Genomic DNA, 25225 nt, shown 5'->3' with positions numbered 1-25225 from the left:
AAAAGTGCCTATAGCCCCTCCAACTGTGAAGATATGCTTATCGAGAGAAATTGGCAGCAACGCATTATCATCGATTGCAATGTCAATTGAGACCTTCACATGATGGTGTGGGATACGTGCATTATGCAGCATATCATTGGCCAACTTGTGCACTTTCCCAACACCCACTACTCAGCTAGTTGGGGTATATAGGAAAAGTTTGCAAGAACTGATTCCATGTACGTAAGTTAAAACATATAATTAGTTAACGACTAAATTAAAATAAGTTAACTAAATTACCTCAGGAATGAGAATCAGAATGTGAATGTTGTAAGGTGCAAGTGTAGTGGAACTCTCATTGACGGTTGAAGGAATAGTGGTAGCATTACTAGCTAGTCGTTGCCACTCAGCTTCCTTCGCCTTCATTGATTGCTCAAATTCGTTGAACCTTTGCATGAGGTCATCTAGTTGATTTTGAACCTGGCTCATTTGGGCTTTGGCTGCGCACTTTGGATAGGGTACAAATGTCTGTTGGCTAACCTCAAATCCTGCACCTCAGATACTGTCAGGGTAGATAGGCAGTCCTAGTGTGTTGTCAAGTATTACGCGACTATTCGGGTTTGTCTCCTTTACTTTTAGGGCAACTAAAAACATAATGTTAATTAATCACATTTTGATAAATAAAGTATGGAAATTAAGTATAATTAAAAAATATGAGCACTTACAACACATCTTGCCGCTTCTTAAACTTCCTCATTGTCGATGACATCATCTTTGTTCTTACGGGCACCCATCCATAGAACATCGAGTTTTACTCCAAGTGGAGTCATAGGTGTATCGCTTTTGTTCTCCAACTAACCAAAACATAACCAATAATGTACAAATTAACAATACTTACAATTCTTTCCTCGATTCCTCTATACCACGCTCGAGAAGCTCGATATGAATATAAAGGCTTGGATGCCTTTCATTACTTAATTTATGAAACAATAAACAACATTAATATCAACAATCATATACAAAGGCATATATACAAAAGTCAATACAAAGAATATGATTTTACCAAGAAAGACTCGTCTTGTGTGCATAGGGCGACAAAAGTCTTCCAATCCTCTTCATCAACGATATTTGCATATTTAGTTGGAGGTTTTATGTTGACATTGTCATCAGCATCTCTGAGTAATTTTCTGGCATCAGTTCGGAATTGTCGGAGAGCCTTGCCAGTCGATTTAAGGATATAATCCTTATGCTCCTCACCAACATCAAAAGTTGCCTGAAATAAAAGCACATATACATTATATATTGCATGCATATATGTACATTGCATGAAAACGTAACACATATACATACATTGCATGAAAACACAAAAACTGAAAAAATAAACTTACTGTTATTTCATTCCAAATACGTTCCTTCACGGTATTCTCTACATCACTCCATATCTTGATTGTTAGCTTCAGATTCTGCCTAACAACAACACCAATGTAGCTTACTAGTGTGTTGCCACCCTTCTTGTTTAATAGTTGGCCTTTAGAGTTTCATTGAATTTCTATTTTCACATCCTTGCTTCTTGACCGAATGACATTCTTCATGGAAGTCATTCCACGTGGAGGTCGTTTTTGAGAAACAATTTGCTGGTCTTGAAGAGTCGGTGTAGCTTCGTCACCATTGTGAGATAAATGATCACCACTTTGGGAAGCCATTGATGAAGTTTTTTCAGTTTATGAGAGTATGAGGGATTGCTGAGAGTGTGAGGATTTCTTTTCGAGTAAGTTTGAGAGCGTAGAGGAAACAATTCATGTTTTAGATATTTAAACCGTAGTAACCATTTAACAGCGCATATTAACAGTAGCGTTATGGTATTGACATCTTCAACAACAACTCATATTAATGGTAGCAATGTTGTATTGACATCTTCAACAACGCATATTAACGATTGCGCTGTTGTTGTGTATCCAACTGTATACTACTCATTTTATGAACACGACCTCTTCCAAAGAGCATCTTTAACGTAGCGTTGTTGTATCAACATCTTCAACAGCACATATTAAGGATTGCGCTATTGTTGCGTATCCAGCTTATTTCTACTTATTTTCATCAACATCTTCAACATCGCATATTAAGGATTGCGTTGTTGTTGCGTATCCAACTGTTTACTACTTATTTTCATTAACACATCAACAATGCTACCGAGATGTAGCGTTGTTGATTAAAATCTAATTGATAGCGCTATCTTTATTATGCGTTGTTGAATAGAATCTAATTGACAACGCAATTGTAATTATGCGTTGTTAAACTAAATTCATTTTTCAAATTAACACCGTATTCGTAATTATTCATTGTTAAATTAACATTTTACATAACTGGAAAATATTTAGACAACATGAATTTACTTAAATTAACATGAAGTTGCCATGAAGTAGATTATTATTATATAATTGTGTTTATTAATACGAAACTAGATAGAATATTAAACATGATATTTTGTTAATTTGTTTTTTGTATTTATTAAGTATTGATAATTTGTTTATTGTGTTTATTAATAAGGAACAGTTCAAAAATATTAAAGAAAATAACCATCCAAATAATTAACAAAAAAACAGAAATTAACATCCAAAATAATTGTTTTATTATTCATTCAGAGAGGCAAAATACATTATAATGAACTAAATGATTTGGTACATGCGAATATAATGAACAAAATGATTTGGTAGAAGATGAAATAATCTTGTCCACAATTTTTTCTTCGGCTCCTCTACACAAATCTTGTAGAACAGTTCATTGATTTCCTTTTAAAATCTCGGTCATTTTCCCATGAAAATCAAATGAAGGAAATCAATGAACTTTAGGAATTGCTGCAGATGATGAAGGAAAATAATTGAAAGAGATAAATAAAAATAGAAAGAACTCAAATGAAGGAAATCAATGAACTTTAGGAATTCCTTTTATATACTTTCAATTGCTTCATCTCACACAAATCTTGTATAACAGTCACCTTCCTTCTTAACATGAAATCAAAACTTGTTAAAAACCTCCTTGACATGATTCTAAAACAGAAACACAATTTTTTCCTCGACTTCTCTATACAAATCTAGGTGTTTTTTCTCTTTTTCATTCTTTGCAGTATTGCTCTTTTTTTATTACTTTGTGTTTTCTTCCTCCTATCTTTATGAACCTACTCTTATAGAAACACATACTCTTAGGCTCTTAGCTTACTGATGAAATAGAACATTGAGTGGACCACAATATTTATAGATGAAAACCATTAATATTTCAACAAACGAAAAGACGTACAACCACTCAATCAATAATATTTCAACAACCAAGAAACGCATAATCACTCAACCATTAATATTTCAACATTCAAGAAACGCATAATCAATCAACCATTAATATTTCAACAAACAAAGAGACGCATTACTACTCCACCATTAATTTCTCGGATGCTTAAAAGATCGTAAAACATCAACATCGCATAATTAAGCAAGTGCGGTTACTATGTCATCTTCAACAACGCTTCCTTGAATATGCGTTGTTGAATATATTCACATCAACAACGTTTTGTATCAAATGCGCTGTTAAAAATAAATCATTCAAGTCAGCGTTAACGTTAGTGATGTTCAACAGCGCATTGTCAAGAATGTGTTGTTGAAGTTACACAAATCGACAATGCTTGCTTTATTATGCATTGTTGATGTTCTTCCGCCTCATTTTCAACAACGCCGTTCAAAATTCCGTTGTTGAATGACCGCTATTTATTACGATATATGGCGTAGTGAAAGCACCGGATAGAGTAGTGAAAAGCAAGCCCTCATTAGAATCCTTCCAAGTATGTGGGGATTGTAACACATGACAAAAAAACTCTTTAATAATTATAATTTCATGTTATTTTCCAATAAAAAAATTTAAAAAAAGTATTCTATTCATATTACCTCTTATTCCGGAGGGGAGTTGAACTCCATTAGTTGAGGGACACAGGACAAAGTTACAACAAAACATGTCGATCCTCTCCTTTTTCCATCAATGTCCGGGTTCATTTGAAACCTCAATAAATGGTGCAAATATAAATGCGAAAAAGTAAAACTCTGACATATTAGTTTCTGTTATGCTAAAGTGAAGCATCACTAGCTCTGTCATATAATTTAGTGAATTTTGGCCTATAATTGTTCCAATGAAATTTTTCGAAAAGGCCACTCTCACAAGTGGCAGTGCACGCTATACGGGCACAAAATAAATATATGTAGATTTGATACATTTATCATCTTAATTAATAGAGAGATAAGTACTACAAAAAATAAAGAAAATAACAATATATTACGACATTTTTATTCTTTTATACAATGAAATAACATTTTTGTCATTAAAACATAAGTAAAATCAAGTACTTATTTCTGTAAGTTTATCATTGAAATCATGTGTAAATAGATCTTAAGAATTCATAGCTTCCATATAGTAAAAATGGTCATAGGTTACCTCTATCTATGAGGACACAATCTCATTTGAGTGTTGTATTGTTCTTGGTCAATAGAAAAACTTTTCTTTCTCTTTCCCTTTCTTTATATGCTATTCCTTTATTGGTGGCTAATAGAGTAATGTTTCTAGATAGAGGTAGAAATAATGTTTAAAGTCCTCTAATTAGTAGTGTTTCCATCAAACACTATATATAGACTATTTTCCAAGAGTCTTATTATTTCATTCACAACTCTCTAATTCAAGAGTTATATTATTCAAAACAAAATAATATATCCCTTGATGTCAGAGGAGACATTCTTACAATTTCTCCATTATTAGAGAGGATTCTTCTTCATCTTGATTTCCCCCCTTATAATATCTTCCTATTATCCATCATTCACACTAATGTGAGACTTTAATTTGAATTTCCAACCTGGCTGCACTATGATCACACCTTCACTCAATATACGTTAATTGTGTAGCATTTCAGTATAATTTAATTGTGAGTTGTATTTTGAAGAGAAATAAATAGCAATGAAAGGTTTTAGAACCATCTCACAACTATATTTTAGAGCTTCAAAGTTTTTTCTTTCTCTTCCTTCTTCTCCTCTAAAGTTGAACTCAGAAACAAACATGTTCAGTTGACAAAGATTGTGTATATAAATGCAGTTCGCTCCCTTTGCTAATTTAGAAAATCTCAAGTAAAATGGCTTGAGATATACTAACAGAAATGAAAATCTCCAAACAGTGGAATCCACAAAAACTTAAGAATATGATGCAGTTAATAATATTTTCATTCCTGATCAATTTTTTTTTTATCATAGTGTTTACAAGGTTTTGAGTTTAAATCACACTAATAATGGGAGGACCTAGTTGCTAATTTTAATAGATTTAATATGTATACATTTACAGTGTAAGTATATTTTATGTTGTTAGCAAATGATTCATCATTTGTATTTTAACCATCATTAACTCTTAAACAAAAGTAATATAAATAAATGGTAGATAATAATATATTAACAATGTAAAAAACTTTATATTGACAATATATAGATTCTAAACTAATATGTGTATATCTTTTTTTAAGCATTTCTAGATAGTGAAGTCTTGACCTCCATGAACTCATATGGCTCAACTTAAAACTTATTTTAAATAAAGATGGGACTTAAAGAGATATTTAATTATTAGAATACTTTTTCTAATATACAAGAGGTTAAACCCTAAGTAGCTAACTAAATAACAAATAATTTCATAATAACAAACAAAAATAATACTGTTGAGATAAAAATAATAATGAGGCATATATATATAAATTAGAGACCACGTTAATACTGAAAGTTTGCTGATAGATAACAAGTTTATACATATAATTAAGGGGTACATAGTTATTTGTTTAAGCTTATTTTTGGTAAAAGTTTATCTGATATATTTTAATTTTTCTAAGTCGATGTGGAGACATAGGTACGTGTGTAACTCAAAGACAATCCAAGCAAAGAAGATAGTTATTATCAAGTATAAGATACGAGGATTAATTAGTCTCATCATGTGACGAATATTTTAAAAGAAAAACCAACGTATATATGGTACGTAAGGTTCATCAACTCTTATTTAAAAACCTTGAAATCCAGCTAGGGGAATGAGAACAAAATGTTATGCTTGATTCACTTGATTGGTCATTTCAATAATAGTTATATTCCATCATTCAGTATCTTCATTTTGAGGATGGAAACACATCCCACTTGGAGAACTACTGTCCGTTCTTCTTCAATGATGGGGGAATTTGAATACTCTTTTCTTTTTTTAAATATGGTTTTAATTGTACCCAAAAAAATATGGTTTTAATTTTTTTGTATTTAAAGCCATAAAAAAGTAAGTTTCATGTAAACTCTCGTTTTTACAATATCGTATGAGTATCTAATTCATTGTAGTTATATATTTAAGTTGGATTTACTGAGTTTTGCAAAATATATTGGATTTATATATTTTTGTAATATTTTATCAAACTACAAAAGATTAAATAGTGGGCTAAAAACAATATAAAAGAGTCAAATATTAAATTATGTTTATGTTTTTATTTTTATTTTTTTAAATGAGAGAGAAAGAGATTTTATTAAAAATAGAAAGAGCTTTAGGATAAAAACACTCTCTCAAGCGCAGAAAATCACAAAAATATGTGAAAGAGCTTTAGGAAAACTTATGTTTATATTTCATCACTTTTATTTTCTTCTGTTTTTATATACATTTTTATTTGCTTTGTCATGAAGTGAGAATATTGAAAAAGTAATTTTGGATATGCCTTAAATTAGGTTTAAATACCAAAATATGTTATGATATAATATCTTTAAAATATGTAAGTTAAATTTACAAGATTTGAATTTGACAGCTTATTTGATCATTGATATTCATTTATCTGTATGTATGATAATCAATATAAATTGTTACAAATGACAAGGAATTAATAGACGCTTCATCCAGAATTAAGCAATATTAGTTATATTTAATTATATTAATATATCTGATTTAATCTGATTCAAATATTGTATAGAGTTTGAATTGATTTGAATATGTTTTTCTACAATATATATAGTTCAAAATTGATAAATATAATTAAAATGTTAAATATAATCCACCAGTGACAAATTTATATTCATTCATGTCAATATTATCTCAACTTTGTATAATATTATTTACATACATTGTAAATACAGAATATCACGTGTTTATAATTTTATTCCTAGAGCATCCTATTAATATAAATAAACGAATATCAAAAACCACATCATAATTAGGATCATGACAATAGGTAAGAACATTATATTCATAATAAGATGTTCTCATTAACAAGAATCAATTGGACATACTCCACAATTCATATTAATTTCTTCCTTCATTATGATTATATTATATATTAGAAAAATCAAACCTAACAATTTAATCATATTTATCAACAGAAATATCATTTCAATAGTTAAATATTTTACCTATATGTAAGAATGAACATATTTATTTGTGCAGATTCCTAATAAGTCAAATTAATCTGGTCAAACTTAGATCGACAGTGTTCCTAGAGTTGTAACCAAAACCCAAACTTGAATCGATATGTTTTTAAAAAAATTTGGGCAACACTATTCAATCACATTTGTACACACATAAGACTATATATTGACAATCCTCCAAAATGCTTATTCAGACTGGTTAATCACATTAGTGATCAATACTCTTTCTCATCCTACTAAACGTACTATGACATTTTGCCCTAAAAACATGAACATATATAACTATGCACATTGCTAAATATACTACTAATTAGGGAATGAATTTTAAGACTCACACCCCGTACACTATAACAAATGTCCAAAAACACCCTTTTATTCATGAAAGAAACAAGTACATTGAAGAAGAAGAAATGATTCTTTTGTGAAGTAGTTCACGATCAAAGAAAATAAAATCATTTAAAATTCAAATAAAACGAGAACAAGAAGAAAACAACCTCTAATTCAGTAAACTTTCAGTAATTTATATGTATGTGTAAACTATCATAATGCCAAAATTTAAAACTTATATTTTTCAAAAAGATAAGTAAGAGTGTAAACTATCATATTCTTAATAGTATATTAGTAATAGATATAATGCATTTCCCAATTGAACAAAATGGAGACCATATCCTTAATTTATAGGGCATGACAAAGTATTTTAGTCACACACTTATCTTCATAGAATATGACTTTCTAAATAGTAAATGTAACAGCTCAGTCTTGATATACGTATTGGAGAACAAAATCACCATGAAAACAAGACAACAACAATAATAGTTAATCGATTAACTATATAGTTAATCGATTAACTATTATTGTTGTTGTCTTGTTTTCATGGTGACTTTGTTCTCCAATAGCCCCCCTCAAGCTGGAGGGTAAATGTTAATGACTCCAGCTTGATAATTTGATTTGATAACAATGTGATGGATCGGAATCTCGATCCTGATGTGATTGATTTTCTCAATCACTTGATTACTTTCCTGGTCAGAACTCTTGACCATATTCCCATGGTTTTTCCATGGTTTTACATTGTTGAAGCTTCCTTGTATGCTCCTGATCATAGTATTCACTTTCTTGGCGTGAATTTCATACATTTCTTGACAGCATTCTAATCATCCCTTTACAAATAGGGTCTTTGAACATTCTTGTATTTGTCTCTTCTTTCTTCTTCCCTCATCACATTCAATGTAGCATTTACAATATTTGAAACTGGGTCTCCTTCCTGTATGATGACTTGAATCTTGCATGGCATTGTATAGACTATTGTTGTTGATGGCATTTGTCCTAATATCATAACCATTGTTCCTCTCTGTCATTACATCTCTTTGTGCATCAGGGCTCAACATAGAAAGAACCAAGTCCTCAGCCATCTCTTTAGGTAACAAGAATCTGCTCAAATGGCCAAGATCACTTTATGTGAAAACTTTCTCCACCTTCCATGGATCATCATATAACTTCAATTCCATTGAGTAGCCCCATTCTCTCTCTTCTGGGTCATTGTTACGACCTCTATTTCTTCCATTAGCCAAAGATGCGTTCTTGGAAGAAGTAGAGGGACAAGCTTTTCCCTTCTTTTTTTTTTATTAGGGCACGCACTTAAGAGATTTTCCATGGAAAATCTTGACGTGGAAGTGTGGTGTTTTTGATGAAGGAGTCTTTGATGGTGGCTTTACTCATTGCCCTTCATAGTGGAGAAATGAATAGCAGCAAAGCAGGAACAAGTTCAACTTTTGCTCTGCCATGAATGAATGAATGAAAGAGGTTTGAATAATTGTAGAGAATGCGCAGCATGACCAAAACCTTCAGGATGAAGGCTCTGATACCATATTGCGGTTTATAGAAGAAATATATCTATATTTCATTGATTCAAAAGCTAGCATACAAATGAGCTATATAAAGAAAGAAAAGAAAACAGAATACCCAACAGAAAGTAACTGACTTCCAGAAATGGAAAGAACCTAATAACTAACTAACTATTGGGCCAACTAATTAACAAAAGCCCAATTTAGTTTTCTGGACATACATATAGCTAATATACTTGGCTTTGCTTTTCTTTCTTGATCATCTTCTTCCTTGGTGGTTGATTCATTGCCTTCACTATCTATCAATTTAACATCTTCAATCAAACATGTATCCTTAGATGTCTCCAATATGGTATATATGTATGTCCAGAAAACTAAATTGGGCTTTTGTTAATTAGTTGGCCCAATAGTTAGTTAGTTATTAGGTTCTTTCCATTTCTGGAAGTCAGTTACTTTCTGTTGGGTATTCTGTTTTCTTTTCTTTCTTTATATAGCTCATTTGTATGCTAGCTTTTGAATCAATGAAATATAGATATATTTCTTCTATAAACCGCAATATGGTATCAGAGCATAACTCCGCTGCAAACCAAGATTTCTGGTTCAAACTCCTTCTTCTTCTTCCCTATTCTCTCATCAAGCAACTCCCAAATCTGCAACAATGGCAGAGGATCAAAACCAAGAAGGTAATCTTCCAATTATCATGAATTCATATGATACACATAGCCCTTACTATATGTATCCTGGAGAAAACCCAGGATCAATCCAATACCTTAATGCATTAGAACTGAACCAAACCTGGAGCATTGTTGATTTACCTGATGATAAAAGGGCAATAGGGTGTAAGTGGGTCTATAAGATAAAGTACAAGTCAGATGGTAGTATTGAGAGATATAAGGCTAGGCTTGTAGCAAAAGGCTACAATCAAATTGAGGGGATAGATTTCTTTGACACTTTTGCCCCTGTTGTGAAGCTCACAACAGTGAGGCTTCTTCTTGCCATATCCTCATCTCAAGGCTGGATTGTTCACCAACTTGATGTTAATAATGCCTTCCTTCATGGAGACCTCAATGAGGAAGTTTACATGACCATTCCTCAAGGAGTAATCTGTCATGAACCTAACAAGGTTTGTAAGCTACATAAATCACTCTACCGTCTCAAACAAGCAGGAAGGCAATGGTTCAACAAATTGTCCCAATGTCTTCTCACATTAGGTTATATTCAGTCCCAACATGACCATTCCTTGTTCACCAAGAAATCAGGAATCCTTTTTACTGCCTTACTTATCTATGTAGACGATTTAGTGTTGGCTGGAAATGATGGAGCAGAAATCAATTATGTGAAAAACTACTTGCATAATCAATTTAGAATCAAAGACCTTGGGGTATTAAAATATTTTCTAGGCTTAGAAGTTGCTAGAACTAGACATGGTATTACTCTATGTCAAAGGAAGTATGCCCTTGACATTCTGTCTGACACAGGAATTTTGGCTTCTAAACCAGCATCTACACCTATGATAAAAACCTATAAGCTTTGTCAAGATAATGCCCCTGATCATAGTGATCATGCTTGCTATAGAAGATTGGTAGGCAGGCTTCTCTACCTAACCAATACTAGACCAGACATAAGCTTTGCTGTCCAACAATTAAGCCAATTCATGGCACAACCCACTATCACTCATTACAAGGCACTCACTAGGGTGTTAAGATATATAAAGAGCAACCCTGGACAGGGGTTGTTCTACCCTGTTTCTTCTTCTATGCAGGTTAAAGCTTTCAGCGATTCAGATTGGGCAGCTTGTGTAGATTCCAGAAAATCAATCAGTGGCTTTTGTGTGTTCCTTGGAAGCTCTCTTATCTCCTGGAAATCAAAGAAACAAACCACAGTTGCCAGATCTTCATCTGAGGTAGAGTATCGGGCTTTGGCATCCACTGCTTGTGAGATTCAATGGATCACATATTTGCTCAACAATTTTCAGATCAGTTTCATCCAACCAGCTTTAATGTATTGTGATAGTGAGTCTGCAAGACACATTGCCACCAATTCTGTCTTCCATGAGAGGACCAAACACATCGATATTGACTGCCATGTTGTGAGGGAACGTCTACAAGCAAAGCTCTTCCATCTTATGCCCATTCCCACATTGGAACAACCAGCAGATCTTTTTACTAAGGCATTGGATCCTTCTCCTTTCTCTTATTTGCTGTCCAAGCTTGGAGTAATTAACATCTACTCTCCAGCTTGTGGGGGGGTATTGGAGACATCTAACGATACATGTTTGATTGAAGATGTTAAATTGATAGATAGTGAAGGCAATGAATCAACCACCAAGGAAGAAGATGATCAAGAAAGAAAAGCAAAGCCAAGTATATTAGCTATATGTATGTCCAGAAAACTAAATTGGGCTTTTGTTAATTAGTTGGCCCAATAGTTAGTTAGTTATTAGGTTCTTTCCATTTCTGGAAGTCAGTTACTTTCTGTTGGGTATTCTGTTTTCTTTTCTTTCTTTATATAGCTCATTTGTATGCTAGCTTTTGAATCAATGAAATATAGATATATTTCTTCTATAAACCGCAATAATACGATCGCTATAGGCTTATAAATTTACTGAGTATGTCATTCTTTAAGCTTAAATACACGTGCAATATTTTATTACCCCTAAAGAGTCTCTTGCTACTCGAACTTGTGACCTCAAAGATTTATAGTCACAAATTACATTGATTTTCCACCACTAAGTTAGAGTATAACACATCAACCTTGACAAGTGACCCTTCTAGGCATGTGAATTTACTGAATATGTCACCCTTCAAACTTAAATACTCCTTATAATCTTTTATTCTCACTAAAGAAGTCTCCCACAACTCCAACTCATGATCTCGACAGTGTGTTGTCACTAATTCCATTGAATCGCCCACTAGCAAATCAGTGAAATATGTACTAGAAGTACCTGATGTCACAATTTCGAGTTACAAGAGTCTCTTATAGGCAATAAAATATTATAGGATGTATTGTAGGAGATATTCAAATAATATATTTAAGCCCATTTAATTATACAAATAGAAATTATATCATAATATAGCAAACTTTAGTGAATATCATATGAAATAATTGGACACTTCTTGCATCAACTTCTTCACCAAAAAAATCTTCTTCCGTTAATTAACTCCTTCACGGAAAAATTCGATGAACTTCTTCATGAAAATATATTTGAAACTTATATCTACGTCTATGAACAACTTAATGGAAAAAAGTATATTCTTTCGTAATGAAGATTAGGAATGATTTTTTTTCTGCCCATGTGAACTTCTTCACAGAGTATTTTGCCGTTAAAAGAATGTTTCAAATGGCTGCTAATGTCCATGTAAACTTGATCTTACTAATGTCCTTAAAAATGATTTTTTTAAGTTAATGTTCTATTTCATTTAAAGCTAATTAAATTTAAGAAGAGTATCCTGTATATAAAAAAAAAAAAAGCTTGTTTTCCCACATATTGAAATAGGAATCCTTCGCCTAAAAGAATATTATATCTATGTCCCTCTCCAGTAGAATACATCAAATAATATAAAATATTACTTTATATTTTTAAAACTTTTATTTTTCAATTAAATAACAATTTTTAATTGATTCAGGGCACCATTAAAAATACCAAAAGGACGTCACATCTTCATTAGCCATATTGTAGTTTGGATTCGAACACTTGTTTTCAACTAGGGACTTTATTTAATCAATTACACTGCATTTTGTGGGTTGACGCCTCCTTACTATATTGGTAAAATTGAAGGGACGGCCATAACCCACGAAGATAATTCATTGAATATGTAATATTTATATATAGTCAATAATTATTCACTATTCATTTATATTATATTTTTCAAAGAATTAATAATAATAAAATATAAATATTATATATATTTTTCTCATTCATCATAATGGTAACTGCATTATTATAGTTTGTAGTAACAGGTTCCACATTGATCACATCTAATATCCCCAATCAAACCCCATAAAGCTCGTGTACCCAAATTCATATGTTATTATGATTTATTTATGTGTGGGTATAAAGAAGCAAGCTAAGAATTTTAAGAAGAAATTTTTTAAGGATTCAAAAAATGAAAATTTTATATTAAAAAAAAACTAAGTTCATTATTTAAAAATATATTTGATATAAAAAATGTACTTTCGATGAATATATTTAGATGATACTTTTCATTACCCTTATTGAATTGAAAAAAAAAAATCTATATTGAAGGAATTATCTGTAATTAAATTTTAACAAATTCTTAGATATCATATAATGTTAAATGTTAATACTCGACGGACAAAAAAAATACTTGTATCATAGAAATATTAGAAAAAGCTTTCATTATATAATTATATCATTTATAAACAAACCATATGAAAATTAAAGCATACCAGTTGACTTGGTTTAAAGCTTATTTAATAGTCTTTCAGTTGTTGACTTCTTTTGATTAATTAAAGATCTTGGTAGTTAGTGAGTTATTTCATCATGATTCTGTATCCAAAGTGAATGAGATAAAACACAAAAGGACCATGACCATTAGCAATAAAAGTCTTTAAAAAATAATATAGTCTTGCAATAATAAGGGATACGTGTATGAACCAAAGCAATTGAATTACTTATGGAAGAGTATTATTTGACCTATTTTTCTCCATGACCCCACTATGACCTATGAGATCATGTTAATTATGGTGCTTATGCTTATTGGTCCATCTTAAGTAGTTAAGTTGAAAAATATCAATGATATACATGTGTTAACGAATATGAATCTATAACTCTTCATAGTCGGCCATATATAATTCTCATAATTCCCTCCACTTCCTTTTCAAAGTATTTAAATAAGATATTCACTTTTTTGATGGAACTGAGCATATTTGTAGTTTATGCATGGTATCTCATAAGTATTCTTTTGAAAACCTAGTAGCTAAAATTTCATGAAAAACTGATGTTTAGATATCAGTTTAGTCAACGCTACTTCGCACAAGATTTGAAGGTGACTTTCACTGATCAACACTAAAAAAATAATAAATTATCATGAGCTAATTAAATGATGAAGATTGACCATTAATTTTTCCTTTTTTTGCTTAAGTTGAATATATCATACATATAAATGAAGCAATGCATAGTCAAAAAAATGTTGGATGATCAACTGTTAGAAAAATAGGGCATATTTTTTATTTTTATTTGGGCATCATCTAGTTGAGTGATATACTTTATTAATGTTTCTGAAAAATAAAAGTAACGATAAAAAAGAGAGTGAGATAGGACAAAGGACTAAATATCATAAACGTCTCTGAACTTCTATCTCTCTTTTATGAATTGTTGGATAAAGTCTGAACTCAGGTCACTAAAAAATGTTTGTTCCATTATAGTTAATGGAAATCTTTCAAACATTGAAAGTTCACATAGAAACAAAATACACTTGTCCGAATACCCATCATTGTCATTTTTCAGCAACATGCATTACGGTAGTACTTCAAAATTCACAATTAATTTTATTAGGATACTATTATTGGATTCTTCTTCAATTATAAATTACCATAGTCTTCACTACAAAGCAATATGCATTAAGCCCCGTATACCATGACCTCTTCTAATTCTAAAAAACCTAGGAGAAATTAGTCCAAGTAAAAAAAATGTTATTTGTCAAAGCTTTAGTGGCTTCAATAATTGTAATTTGGGAAGCACCTAGTGTTGTTATCTTAAATGTTGAGTAGGGTGCATGAATTGAACACTTGTAAGTGGGTTTGGTCATCATGAGCTTCTATTTGTTTTGAGCCATTTCACTTACACCAATTCTATGCTATGAAGAGACAAGTGTTCATTCAAACTCCACTTTTTTATGACCCTTTTTCTATTCATTAACTTCTGTTCTTTCTTGCCCTCTAGCACTTCAAAGTGGTAGTAGTGGGAGGAAGGCAACTAAGGCTTTCCAAAATGTTGAATTTTCATACACTCTAAGCTAGTTTGTCCATTTAGAATTGCAATTTTGCATTATTAAGAGTGAAGGAATTGAAACTGAATCAAAGTGTGTGTATGCCAAATTGGACCAACAAGCCATAGTTTTACTAACTTATTTAATTTACTTGTTGAGGAAAATATGCATTGGAAAATGTAATGTTTGAATTTTAGAATTCTTGAATAGACTACTTGCAATGCACGTTTTTCTACTTTGAATTGCTTAACAAGTGTCTTTAATGCACTCTTTGACATTTCCCTTTATTTAATAGGTTAATTCTTGCACATACTTTAACTCTAGATATAATAATTGGGTCTAACTTAACCTTAAAATCAAATTTATAAGAGTGGGTTATGTAGGCTACCCAAATCATTTTAAGCTATTCCTTGCTCATATACTCAACTAGTGTGTAATTTTAATGCTTAACACACATCTCTCATGCTTAGGAGTGAACATTTTGAACGAAAGTCTAGAACTAGATATCAGCAGGTGACCCAACATCTTGATATAGTTCGATAATATGTATTATTGGATAGAACTAAAATCTATTGTAACTATTTCTGAATGATTCATATGAATTTACCTTAGAATCTCATGATCTTATAGTGATTAAGTCTAGATAAGCATCACTAGTTCATTACTATTTGTTTAAAAGAAACTAAAACCTAACAAGTGTCATCTTATTCAGCACGTATGGCTTTGACAGAAGAGGTTCACAATGCAGCTTTGTTGATTATGCCATTTAGTGGATTTGACTATGATGCCTTAAATTAAATGTTTTCCTGTTTAACAAATTATTCCAAACTGTTAATGAACAGATTTTATATATTATATTCCATTTTTTGAAAAGGACATTTAAAGTCTAATATATTTTATTATGTTCCATATGTGAGCTTATAAGACACCTAGCTTTGATGTATCTGAGTTAGGTAAGTTGGCACCTTAACATAAACTATAATTAAACAGTGTATTTCACATATATTCTTTCAGGATAATAGAAACTAGAATCCAAGAGAGAGAGAGAAATTGAAGAAATAATAAGTCATTTCATGCACTCAAGAAATTGCATATTTAAAAATAAAGACAAGGTACGATGCTTTAGTCACCCATGAGAAAAAATGTATGCAATGTAAAAAAATTATATATTGTCAGTCTATTATTTATCATTCATTTTAATAATTATCGACTTTTTAAAAAATAATACAAATAAATAGTGAATAATGTACTAACTATATATAAGTATTTATACTAATAATATATAGATATTACACTCATCATTACTAAAAGACTTTAGTCAAATTCAAAATAATTTGGATGCCACTTGACAGATATATTATTGTTGCTAGGGCAAGTTTCAATTATAGAATGCATTTAATACGAGTACAGTATCAATACCTGGTATGGGCTATGGCATTTTTGAAAAACTTTACGGTACAGATACAACTATATAATTAGGAACATATGATGAAAGTTAGCACTAACAAATGATATGAGATTCTAAGGATGAGATGCTGAGACTTAGACCCAAGACTAGCTGCGAAATGAGGATTAGAGAGTAATAATATGACTCAGATTTAGTATTATGATGTGATTAAGCAGAAAAAGAAATAGAGAAATCATAAGCTTTCAATCCGAAATGATAATTTTGAAATATTAACTCCAAAAGAGTACCCATGAGTATAGGTATCAGACAGGAAATCTTAGGATGGACAATGAACCGAGTCAACTCTTGAGAAGAAGGCTCCCAACAAAGGATGAATTATTTAAAAGGAATGTTATTGTGACAGTGGATGACATGGTTTGCAAGTTATGTAATAATCATGTTGAATCAATTGATCACTTATTCATATCATGTGACTTTGCTTCAAGTGTTTGGAAGGGCTTTTATTCTTGGTTAGAAATAAATGTTGTAACTACATCTTCAATTATGTAGTCCTTCAAGCATCATGAATCCCTGAGAAGTAGTAAATGTGCAAAATTGTGGAGAATGCTTTGGTTTGCCGTCGTCTGGTCTGTGTGACTATTGAGAAATGAAGTGATTTTCTTGGAGATGGCGCCGAGTTATGTGAACCTTATTGATCTAATTCAAACTAGATCTTGGATTTGGTTCACCTCTTTTGTTTCTAAAAAATCTTTAACTTTTGCAAGTTGGTGTATGGATCCCAAAACTTATATAAGACTTCATACTTCAAAGTTGACGTCTTGATCTCTTTTGTATTGGGTGGGCATCCCTTATGCTCGTTTTAATACAAATTTTATTTATCGAAAAAAACTCGGTATTCATTCAAACTCGACTCGTTATTTAGTTCGATAAACTTGGTTCATAAACTAAATGAACCGAACTTGAAGTGAAAATAAACTAATTAAATAAACGAGTCAAATTTGAGTTGGATACAGTTTGACTCATTAGGTTTATGAGTTTGCTCAATATATATACATAAAAAATATTTTTTTATGTTTAATGTTATTATATATAACCAATGCTATATTTATATATATAACCTTTTACGGTATTTTTTAAAAATTAATTAATTATTTGAGTTTTTCAAATGAATCAATTCGAACCGAGTCGAACAATTCACAAATTTTAACCGAATAAAATTTGTATCGAATTACAGTTGAGTTTCATGCTTATCAAATCCTTTATTGCTTACCCAAGCTAATCCTTATGGGTAAGCTAACTTCTTTGGAGTAACCGTGCAACATGGCATTGCAGTCACTTAGATTGAACCTCACTGCCTTCAATGCTGGCATGGTATCTCCTTTAAACAACATATGGCATCTTCTGAATTTTTGTGCGGAAAGGAGGACACTGAAATGATAAAAGAAAGTTGGAGATAGGCATAGGTATGTAATATTGGTAATGAGATTCTATTTTTGTGGGGGACACTAATATCTTCTTCAACAAGAATGAAACGAAGTGAAAAAAGTAGAAAGAAAAAAAAATGTTAATGTTGTAAGTTATAGCCAAAAAAAGCTACTTCGTGCTTTCTCATTACCACAATTAAAGTAAAGTTTTATACCTAAAAAAGTTACATGGCTGATTGAGAAGGTTTTTGTAAGTTGAGGATAGGTTCTCAGCCTTGAAAATGTAAGAACAGCTTTGTTTTATTTTATCTCACATCTGAACCAAATAGTGGAGACAATGGGCCACAATATGTTTCTATTGTATTGATGGCATAAAAAGAACTTTGTTATATAGTGTCATAATGTTGAGATGACAAGTTCCCATTAATATCATGTTTGTGATGATAATATTGCACTGACATATCAAGTACAGGTGTTGGAGATGGATGAGTACTAGTTGGGCCTAGTTGAGTGTCTTACAGGTCGAGCAGAATCCAATGAAGCTAGGTCACATATAACTAAAGGATGTAGGACATAGACTAGAATCTAGAGGACTCAAAGTCAACTTGGTTTAGTAACAATTATTATGCTTCATTTGGTTGTAAAAGAAAATACTCAGAGAGAAATAGATGAGAAAGAAAGTAGAGATATAGAAAAAGATAAGAAATATAGTACAATTATAAAATGTTTGGTGTAAGAGATTAAAGAAAGAAAAATAAGAGAAATATGTATTTTTATCTTAATATTTTGTTTGATTGGACAGAAAGTGAGAAGAGAAAGATAATGTTATACTTAGAATGACAAAAATATCCCGAAATAAAAAAAGGAAAAAATTTGTTTTATTAATTAATTAAAAATAAAGGTTATATTTTTAAATTATAATTTTTTATTATAATTTCAATTACTTTTAATTAGTATTTTCTACATCTAAAAATATTTATGTATGCTAGTAGTATTTAAAACAAGAAAAAAAATTATACATACTGGTGTAAGAGTTTTTTATAGTGTCATAATATTATCCATCATTCATTTTCAACCATCATTTTGCTATTAATTAATACAAATGAGTGATGAATGATATAATGGCTGTGTATAAATCTTTAGATAGTGAATAGATATTACTCTCTTAAAACAAATAAGTGGAGAAATTTTTTGAAGGGTATGCTTGACTTTTCATACAAAATCACCATTCTCTCTACATTTTCTCATTTATTTTTCTCTTCACAATCAAAGAGGACAAATCCTCTTTTTCTTTTCAATCTCTCCACTCTTTTCTTTCCACTCTAATTATATCATACCAAATGAAGGCTTAAGGTGAATCAAATGATAACGGTCTCATAAAAAAATATGAGAACAATAATTTAGGCCTTACAACTATACATTGTATTTATGATTAAAAGTTAGTTATTGGTTATATTATAGTCACACACACACATATATATATGTATATATTAATCTTGACCATTCAAATAAGATTATTAGTCTATATTTATTGTTCTCATTTCTCACAATAATAAATATTCTTACTTGATTCATTGTAAGTAGATGTATAGTTAGGGGTGAGTATGGGCTCAGTTGAGATAGATTAAGGTTTGTCATTTACTTGATCCTAAATGTTAGTTGAGTCATTTTTTGAACCCGGACCTGACTCTAGACCCGAAGCTAACCCGACTTAAATATTGTCTGGATCATCCTTTAAACCCAAACTTGACCCTTGACCCATTAAATATAATGTATACTTATTTTAGATAAAGTCTTCTCAATATTATTTATTAGTATGAATATAATTATTGGATAGAACTAAAATCTATTGTAACTATTTCTGAATGATTCATATGAATTTACCTTAGAATCTCATGATCTTATAGTGATTAAGTCTAGATAAGCATCACTAGTTCATTACTATTTGTTTAAAAGAAACTAAAACCTAACAAGTGTCATCTTATTCAGCACGTATGGCTTTGACAGAAGAGGTTCACAATGCAGCTTTGTTGATTATGCCATTTAGTGGATTTGACTATGATGCCTTAAATTAAATGTTTTCCTGTTTAACAAATTATTCCAAACTGTTAATGAACAGATTTTATATATTATATTCCATTTTTTGAAAAGGACATTTAAAGTCTAATATATTTTATTATGTTCCATATGTGAGCTTATAAGACACCTAGCTTTGATGTATCTGAGTTAGGTAAGTTGGCACCTTAACATAAACTATAATTAAACAGTGTATTTCACATATATTCTTTCAGGATAATAGAAACTAGAATCCAAGAGAGAGAGAGAAATTGAAGAAATAATAAGTCATTTCATGCACTCAAGAAATTGCATATTTAAAAATAAAGACAAGGTACGATGCTTTAGTCACCCATGAGAAAAAATGTATGCAATGTAAAAAAATTATATATTGTCAGTCTATTATTTATCATTCATTTTAATAATTATCGACTTTTTAAAAAATAATACAAATAAATAGTGAATAATGTACTAACTATATATAAGTATTTATACTAATAATATATAGATATTACACTCATCATTACTAAAAGACTTTAGTCAAATTCAAAATAATTTGGATGCCACTTGACAGATATATTATTGTTGCTAGGGCAAGTTTCAATTATAGAATGCATTTAATACGAGTACAGTATCAATACCTGGTATGGGCTATGGCATTTTTGAAAAACTTTACGGTACAGATACAACTATATAATTAGGAACATATGATGAAAGTTAGCACTAACAAATGATATGAGATTCTAAGGATGAGATGCTGAGACTTAGACCCAAGACTAGCTGCGAAATGAGGATTAGAGAGTAATAATATGACTCAGATTTAGTATTATGATGTGATTAAGCAGAAAAAGAAATAGAGAAATCATAAGCTTTCAATCCGAAATGATAATTTTGAAATATTAACTCCAAAAGAGTACCCATGAGTATAGGTATCAGACAGGAAATCTTAGGATGGACAATGAACCGAGTCAACTCTTGAGAAGAAGGCTCCCAACAAAGGATGAATTATTTAAAAGGAATGTTATTGTGACAGTGGATGACATGGTTTGCAAGTTATGTAATAATCATGTTGAATCAATTGATCACTTATTCATATCATGTGACTTTGCTTCAAGTGTTTGGAAGGGCTTTTATTCTTGGTTAGAAATAAATGTTGTAACTACATCTTCAATTATGTAGTCCTTCAAGCATCATGAATCCCTGAGAAGTAGTAAATGTGCAAAATTGTGGAGAATGCTTTGGTTTGCCGTCGTCTGGTCTGTGTGACTATTGAGAAATGAAGTGATTTTCTTGGAGATGGCGCCGAGTTATGTGAACCTTATTGATCTAATTCAAACTAGATCTTGGATTTGGTTCACCTCTTTTGTTTCTAAAAAATCTTTAACTTTTGCAAGTTGGTGTATGGATCCCAAAACTTATATAAGACTTCATACTTCAAAGTTGACGTCTTGATCTCTTTTGTATTGGGTGGGCATCCCTTATGCTCGTTTTAATACAAATTTTATTTATCGAAAAAAACTCGGTATTCATTCAAACTCGACTCGTTATTTAGTTCGATAAACTTGGTTCATAAACTAAATGAACCGAACTTGAAGTGAAAATAAACTAATTAAATAAACGAGTCAAATTTGAGTTGGATACAGTTTGACTCATTAGGTTTATGAGTTTGCTCAATATATATACATAAAAAATATTTTTTTATGTTTAATGTTATTATATATAACCAATGCTATATTTATATATATAACCTTTTACGGTATTTTTTAAAAATTAATTAATTATTTGAGTTTTTCAAATGAATCAATTCGAACCGAGTCGAACAATTCACAAATTTTAACCGAATAAAATTTGTATCGAATTACAGTTGAGTTTCATGCTTATCAAATCCTTTATTGCTTACCCAAGCTAATCCTTATGGGTAAGCTAACTTCTTTGGAGTAACCGTGCAACATGGCATTGCAGTCACTTAGATTGAACCTCACTGCCTTCAATGCTGGCATGGTATCTCCTTTAAACAACATATGGCATCTTCTGAATTTTTGTGCGGAAAGGAGGACACTGAAATGATAAAAGAAAGTTGGAGATAGGCATAGGTATGTAATATTGGTAATGAGATTCTATTTTTGTGGGGGACACTAATATCTTCTTCAACAAGAATGAAACGAAGTGAAAAAAGTAGAAAGAAAAAAAAATGTTAATGTTGTAAGTTATAGCCAAAAAAAGCTACTTCGTGCTTTCTCATTACCACAATTAAAGTAAAGTTTTATACCTAAAAAAGTTACATGGCTGATTGAGAAGGTTTTTGTAAGTTGAGGATAGGTTCTCAGCCTTGAAAATGTAAGAACAGCTTTGTTTTATTTTATCTCACATCTGAACCAAATAGTGGAGACAATGGGCCACAATATGTTTCTATTGTATTGATGGCATAAAAAGAACTTTGTTATATAGTGTCATAATGTTGAGATGACAAGTTCCCATTAATATCATGTTTGTGATGATAATATTGCACTGACATATCAAGTACAGGTGTTGGAGATGGATGAGTACTAGTTGGGCCTAGTTGAGTGTCTTACAGGTCGAGCAGAATCCAATGAAGCTAGGTCACATATAACTAAAGGATGTAGGACATAGACTAGAATCTAGAGGACTCAAAGTCAACTTGGTTTAGTAACAATTATTATGCTTCATTTGGTTGTAAAAGAAAATACTCAGAGAGAAATAGATGAGAAAGAAAGTAGAGATATAGAAAAAGATAAGAAATATAGTACAATTATAAAATGTTTGGTGTAAGAGATTAAAGAAAGAAAAATAAGAGAAATATGTATTTTTATCTTAATATTTTGTTTGATTGGACAGAAAGTGAGAAGAGAAAGATAATGTTATACTTAGAATGACAAAAATATCCCGAAATAAAAAAAGGAAAAAATTTGTTTTATTAATTAATTAAAAATAAAGGTTATATTTTTAAATTATAATTTTTTATTATAATTTCAATTACTTTTAATTAGTATTTTCTACATCTAAAAATATTTATGTATGCTAGTAGTATTTAAAACAAGAAAAAAAATTATACATACTGGTGTAAGAGTTTTTTATAGTGTCATAATATTATCCATCATTCATTTTCAACCATCATTTTGCTATTAATTAATACAAATGAGTGATGAATGATATAATGGCTGTGTATAAATCTTTAGATAGTGAATAGATATTACTCTCTTAAAACAAATAAGTGGAGAAATTTTTTGAAGGGTATGCTTGACTTTTCATACAAAATCACCATTCTCTCTACATTTTCTCATTTATTTTTCTCTTCACAATCAAAGAGGACAAATCCTCTTTTTCTTTTCAATCTCTCCACTCTTTTCTTTCCACTCTAATTATATCATACCAAATGAAGGCTTAAGGTGAATCAAATGATAACGGTCTCATAAAAAAATATGAGAACAATAATTTAGGCCTTACAACTATACATTGTATTTATGATTAAAAGTTAGTTATTGGTTATATTATAGTCACACACACACATATATATATGTATATATTAATCTTGACCATTCAAATAAGATTATTAGTCTATATTTATTGTTCTCATTTCTCACAATAATAAATATTCTTACTTGATTCATTGTAAGTAGATGTATAGTTAGGGGTGAGTATGGGCTCAGTTGAGATAGATTAAGGTTTGTCATTTACTTGATCCTAAATGTTAGTTGAGTCATTTTTTGAACCCGGACCTGACTCTAGACCCGAAGCTAACCCGACTTAAATATTGTCTGGATCATCCTTTAAACCCAAACTTGACCCTTGACCCATTAAATATAATGTATACTTATTTTAGATAAAGTCTTCTCAATATTATTTATTAGTATGAATATATAATTTGACATATAAAATGATATATGTATATATTATTAATCATGTATATATGATGAAAAAATTAGAAAATTAGTGATACTTTTGACCAAAAAGGTGTTATTCATCTGGACATATTTGAATAGAGACGCATACAAATATGATAAATGAAGGACCATGGGACAGGTCGAGTTGGGTCATGTTTGGTCCCTATTCGGCCCTAAATATTGATCGGGTCTAATTTTTGAACTTCAACCCGACCTTAGATCCAATGAGACTCGATCCTATTCAGACCTATCATGATCGAGCCATACTGGGTGATATGGATGGCAATAGGTACCCATACTCGCGGGTACCCATACTCGCAGGTACCCGTAAATAATACCCGCAACGGATCAGGTCTGAGTCCATGTTTTTGGACCTGTAGATAATTGAGACCCGATATTTTGAAATCCGTTGTTGGATGGGTCTGGGTAATGAGCTACCTAGATCCATGGGTATCCGGACCCGATATTCATTCCTAAATATGTATATGTAGCATCGTAATTGTAATATCATGTTAAATAATTTTAATTGTAATGTTATATTGTTTATCTATAATTGTAATATTATATTAATTCATAATTATGATTGTTATGTTGATAAACAATGATATTATATTATTAAGAGTTTAATGTAATGTTATGTTGTTAATTCATATGAGTAATCTAATCTTATATTGATTAAACAATTCTTACTACATAGTTTTACATCATAATATTGAAGTAGTAACTTTATTTTTTTATGTTTGATTGAGTAAAATGAGTTGTATTTAATAGCCAATTTAAATTCTGTTTAAAACTTTAAATTATGTTTTATAATTGTTTCTCTTGCCTAAATAACATGTAAGATTGTAGGAAACAAACACACAATTACGTAAATTACTCATAATTATTTTTTAATATTTTAGAATTTGTGGGTACCCTTAAATCCATTGGGTACACAAGACCTATGGGTAGTAGACTCATCGGGTAACAACATGAGGCTGGAGGCGGTCTGGGTCCAAAAATGATACAATGGAATAGGCCCGGATAATGCATTATCCAGATCCATCCAGACTCATTGCCATCTCTACTAGCTGAACAGATAGGGTCGAATTCTACTCACAACTATGTATAATAATGTTAAATTATGATTACCATTATAGTTGCATTGAATTTATTATAAATGTGGGAAAATATGGTACCATTGGGAAATTTTCCAAATTTATAATATCTTAACTATT

Source organism: Lupinus angustifolius, chromosome LG20 (assembly GCF_001865875.1).
Source record: "Lupinus angustifolius cultivar Tanjil chromosome LG20, LupAngTanjil_v1.0, whole genome shotgun sequence".
In the NCBI taxonomy this organism is placed as follows: Eukaryota; Viridiplantae; Streptophyta; class Magnoliopsida; order Fabales; family Fabaceae; genus Lupinus; species Lupinus angustifolius.
This window is presented reverse-complemented; position numbering follows the sequence as displayed.